Source organism: Lactuca virosa, chromosome 4 (assembly GCF_052849685.1).
Source record: "Lactuca virosa cultivar CGN04683 chromosome 4, Lactuca_virosa_CGN04683_v6, whole genome shotgun sequence".
In the NCBI taxonomy this organism is placed as follows: Eukaryota; Viridiplantae; Streptophyta; class Magnoliopsida; order Asterales; family Asteraceae; genus Lactuca; species Lactuca virosa.
This window is the reverse complement of record NC_136429.1, coordinates 126,965,176-126,971,382: the sequence shown is the minus strand read 5'-3', so window position 1 is coordinate 126,971,382 and position 6,207 is coordinate 126,965,176.

The window sequence follows — 6,207 nt, the reverse complement described above, 5'->3', positions numbered from 1 at the left end:
TAAGACCACCATCAACACACCCCTAGGATGCACTCTAATCTCTAAGCAAACATTCCTTCTAATACGACCTAGTGTTGGTAACAAAGGAAACTTCGAACGCGGCCATTTTCATGTTTTAGATAAACCCTCACCAAATCCACATCATACGTTACAAGAAACCGTTCGACTTAGCTCACTAAATAACGAAACCCGTGTTATCTATAGAGACAAACCCGACCCAAACCTTCGAACCATCCTATACATCTAGATTCGGAAATATCTATGTAAGAGGTACCACATTTTTATTCCTGGCCCACAATAGGAGTAAGAAACAAAGAGCAAAAGACGTCAAGGGTAACCCAGAGACTTATAACCTTTCTGAAGTAATTCCTAGAAAATTTTAGGAAATACCACCCAGATGCCAAAATGAGTTCGGAATCGACTCGACTCTCGGAGCCATTCCAGTAGCCAAAACCCCTCTATCACGTGGCACCGACACAAAAACAGATATTGTCCAATCAATAGAACGACCTAATAAGTAAGGAAACTATCAGACCAAACCTCTAACCTTAGATAGCACCCATCCGACTCATAAAGAGGAGAGACTAATTGTCCATAGGATCACTGACTACTAAGAGTCGAACAAACCCCTCCTCAAGGATCGATATCCCCTATCCCGAATCGAATACTTATTTGACCAACTTTAAGAAACAAGCAAAGGTCGACATTCCAATAGCTCCGAGTTCTGTAGGAAGAAAACCCCAAGACAACCTAGGATTCATAGGGCCAACTACATCACCCGCAACCTTAAACTTAGTAACAATATTGTTCGCCTTAAGGATTAAGGACACTACTTTTGGGGCGTCAAGTACACAATCCTCATTTGCCACGACCATCCATTTACCTCACCATATAGGACGCAAATGCATACCACCCCCTGTGTTGGGATGAGATGACCAACACACGGCTAGCCAAAGGCCAAGTGCCCTACGATCGAAATCACCGGAGAGACAACCGAATAGATCACCCAAATTCGAGCACGACTAGAGGTATCTAGAAACTGACAAAAGAGATATGCAAGTAAGTGAAAAAAGCCATTGGAATTCCAAGTCGGTGATCATGTATTGTTAAAGGTCTCTCCTTGGAAAGGGATGATACATTTGGGAAAATATGAGAAATTGAACCCGAGATACATCAGACCCTGGAAATCCTAGCTGGGATGGGTCCGGTGGCTTATAGACTCCAGCTACCGCCTGAACTCAGCAATGTACACCCTGTCATTCATGCGGAAATACCTACCAGACGAAACTCTCATTGTCCCGTTTGATTTGATTGAGGTAGATGAACACCATCACTACGTCAAGGAACCCACGAAAATAATGGACAGAGAAGTGAAGCGATCAAAGCAAAGCCGCATTCCCACCGTGACGGTCCGATGGAGTGCCAAACGAGGGCCAGAGTTCACCTGGAAACGCGAAGACCAAATGCTGCAAAAGCACCCCCATCTCTTCTCTAGTTCTTAAGGGCTACTCTAGAACGAATTTCGGGATGAAATTCCCTTTAACGGGGGATGATGTCACAACTAACAAATTAGGGATTAGATTGTGATCCTTGTACAAGACAATTTCCTCTATGTAACCTTGCAACATCCCATTTAGTGGAATTCAAACTACAATGCTATTTAAGTCCATACTTTCATACATTCTGATTCAAGTCGAAACAGCCTCATGCAAGTCCAAAAATCGATCCAATAGTTAAGTCTAATCAATTTTGGGCCTTAGCCCAAGAATTCTCGGCCAAAACCCCTATTGGACCAAAACTCCTTCTTTGGGCCTTATTGGGCCGAAAACCTTTTATTGAGCATTAATGGGCCTTGTTAGGCCGAAAACCACTATTAGGCCTTCCATTGGGCCGAAAACACTTCAATGGGCCTTGTTAGGCCGAAAACCTCTATTGGACCCTCCTATTGGGCCGAAAACTCCTATTGGGCCAAGTTAAAACCGAACACCACTCCTTTTGGGCCACCCTTTTGGGCTAAGAACCCTAGGGTTCGGTTAAGTCAAAAAAAGAAAAAAAAGAAAAAAGAAAAAAGAAAGAAAAGAAAAAGGATGAGGATTAAGGAGTTGCCACCTCCTTATTACCCAACATACTCCCATGCCTTTTAACCTCCATGCAACCATGCAAATCCCATCAATATTGATGAAGGTCAACTCTCTTTTCCCTCTATCTTCCTTATGTGCGGCCGATCACACACACACACACACACACACTTCACAACTTCAATTTCCTCACTTAGCTCTCAAGAACATCCTCCTTCTTCTCTCCAAAAATCTTGAGTTCATCATCATCAAAAATCGATTCTAGGCTTCTTGGTAAGTCCATGTTAACTCAAAGTGTTTTATTACATGTTTATGCTAAGAACATTCCATTTATACGCTCATTTTCTTGTGTGTTAAGCCTTTAGAACACCATTTTCAAGTGACCTCTCCAAGACAAGCTAGGCTCGAAATTTCCTTCTTCTTCTTCTTCTACCACTCGGAATCTTCAAGGTGAGCTTCATACCCCTACTTTTCATGTTTTCTTCAAGATTTAAGGGGGGGGGGGATACAAGTTACAACACCAAAACATAAACTAAACTTAAACATCAGCTTTCAACAGAAAAGTTATGGTCTATTTACGGACTGTTTTGACCATCTTAAACTTAATATTTTTCAAAAATGTTCAATATGCAAATAGTTCAGGTTTATAAATTTCTAAAGACTACTCGCACGCGTTCATACAATGTTTTACAATTTTTGGAGATTTTTACAAAACTGCCTATCATTTCAGAAATGGTTTCGTACCAGTATGTGAAGATGAAAATTTTCACACTGGTTTGAGACCACTAAAAATTATAATAAAAATTATGAACAAAGTAGACTCGTTTTCTAAACTCTCAGAGTTTACGGATCCAAATTTTGACTTATGATGATTTTTCTATAATGTTTCTAAAAACAAGGACAGAAAAGTCAAAAAGTAGAAATTGTCCTCATCATACTAAATGTTTTATACTTGTGTTTAGATGTAAGTTTATGTGTTATAATCTTTAAAAACATCTAAACATGATAACTAACATGTGTTTATATATTTGATTATACAAATGGACTTAACAAAACATTCATAATAAATTATAATTGGTATAGTTGTGAAATCACAAACAACACTTTTCAGAGATACATATAATTATTTAAGGGTATAATTATCCAAGTTTGCAAGAAAAAGGGGAGTCATAGTTCACGTAAATTTGTTAAGGCTTTTGTGAGACTTTCGTTCGCCGTACCTACCTAGCGTACACCGTAAGTCTTGTAGTTATAACCAGAGTCTCCTGGAGGGAGAGCGAGGTAATTGTGTATAGATCTATACGGGGTTGACACCCCCACATCTGAGTTGTTCGCTACAGCTAGACGAGACTAGTCTAGGGTGACAAATATCTTACCAAAAACGACGCTTGAAGAACGTTATGACATGCATTTTAATCGTATCAAGCATGGTTATAGCGACTCACATAGGGAATAACAATACGGTTTTGGTTTACGGGAAGCTTACACTTCATCGGTTTTATTAAACTATAACACTAGAAATAATTTTTCAAGTATTCAGTCTCTTACACTTCCGGTCTTAGGGTTTAAGACCACAATTTTTTTTCTTACATCAGAAAAAATTGGATTTTCTGGGAACGTTCGCTTTACTTTTACAAACAAAAGATAACAAAGGACATGCATGCGTATATTCACAATTTTGGAACGAGACTTACAAATCATTTTCATAGAAAATATCGGATTTTCTGAAAGTACTACGAGAACTATTCTAAACATGTGCAAAACCATTTTTATACAAAAATGCTTATGAACTCACCAACTTTTTAGTTGACACTTTTCAAAACAACTTGTATTCTCAGGGAACCAGTAACAGGTAATCAGCTCTGCTATGAGATCAAGTGGTGCGACTTTATGAAATTTTACTTCTTGTCACTTTTGTGTAACTGATGAACAAGCACAAAATGTAAACCATGTAAGTGTGTATTTTCAATGTATGTCGCTTGTAATGCTATGTTTCATTCATATTCAATTGTTATGATACTGTACAATGACGTCATCTGCCTCCGGACGTTTCCGTCGTCCTGGTTCGGGGGTGTGACATTTAACCACACACGCTCCATTAACAATGATAATTTTCGAGATGCCCATCATTTCTCTTTAAAGTCCCTATTAGTGTGCCTGTTAACCACAGACGCTCCATTAACGATAACTTAAAGTATGACGTGTGTTTCTATGGATTAACATACTATTTCACATTTTTCCTAAAGTAACTAGAGTGAGATTTTTTTAAAAGAAGGTTCTAGTACTTTCATATCATTATACTTTTTAATGAGATTATGTCATATCAAACCCTTTCGGCTAACGACCCTCCACCACACAGGAGAGCGGTGGGTGAGAGTGGACACCTATTCAACGTCCATTTTATAGGCCACTTCCTTATACCCTCTTTATAACATGGTTTCGTGAATGATGTCTATTATTGATTTGACCAACTTTCCTTATACATATAGTAATTAACTTTTAATAATATATATAAGGTATATTTTAAAACTTTTCAAAATATGAGGTTTAAATATTAATTATTTAAATTAAATCTTTTAATTAATTAATATTAAACCAGTTATGATTTATCTTTATCTTTTAAACAACAATTAATTAAATTAATTAAATTAATTAAATCATTATGGGTTAAATAATTATTTACATTTAACCAATTAATAAAATAATTCAAATTTAATCCTAATCCAAACCCCTATTTTCGAAAATAGGGCTTGGGTTTATCAGGTTTTAATTATTCAAAATTTAAGGCTTTTAAAAAAGGACTCCCTAATTTTCAAAAAAAGGTTAAGGAAGCTAGAGTTTCAAGAACCCTAACAAATTTCAAAAATTCCAAGGGTGGAGACTAGGGTTTCAAGAACCCTAGAAAATTTTGAAAATTCTTCCCTTAGGATTTAGTTTCTATAAACCCTAATTTTGATATATTCAACATTGTGCAAGATCAATTAAAAACTATGGCTCTGATACTACTAATAGGTTTTATAGGTTACAAAAAAGAATATGTGGCGGAAAAACTTAACCCTAAGTTCACATGCAACCTATTGGATCTAAGTTTTCTCTATTGATTACAACAAACAATTAAACATCAAGAACCCTAATATTTTCGAAATTCATAAAGGCTTTTAGGGTTTATATTCCCTTTGATTATTGTAGTAAATAATCAATAATTCCTTCTTGAACAAGCTTTAGAAAGCAAACACCAGAAATCTCGTTCCTCTAATGGTTTGTACCCAAACCCTAACAATAGAAGACTTGAGAGGAGAGAGGAGGGAGGAGGTGATTTTCGGCTTTTTCTTCTTGAGAAGGAGTAGCCGAAATTATAAGGTATAAGGCTCCTTATATAGCTGCACAAGGAAATCCTGTAAACCCTAATTTGAATATAATACTAGTATATCAAATTAGGTAATTATCCATATTCCTAATTATCCTTAAGGATTAATATAGAAACCTAAGGAGGTTTCAAATTTTTGGCCATCCCTAGAAAATTCTAGAATCATTCTCTTGTTCAACTATTGAACAATTACAACTTAGGTCCTTGCACTTTTAGTTAATCGAATTAATCCCAAAATTAAATCAAATTAATTTCTGATTAATTATTAATTAAATAATACTATTTATAATTAATATATTAATAAATTATTTATTGCTATTTATTAATCTTATAATAAACCAATAAATCAACATCTCTATCTAAAAAGTTATTCCGTTAATTACTAGTTTTGAAGGCAACCCAAAAGGACTTTGCTTTTAATTCAAGTATATACCAATTTAGCTATTAGCTTAGACACCTAATCCAACATCCAGAAGCTCCTAGAGCCTCTCCAAAATTGTCCACCCTCTTAGGGTTTCAATAATTTTCCTTTTGCTCAACTACTAAACAATTAACATTTAGTCCATATACCTTTAGATAAATCCTGATTAATTATAATTAATTATAATTAATTCCAAATTAATTTTAACTAGTTTCTAATTAATATATTAACCTGTAATAAATTAATAAACTATTTATCTCACTCTCTTAAATCCTTTTCTATCCATTTTAGCTCTTGAGGGAAACCCTAAAAGAAATTTATTATTATTACCAAAATTATAT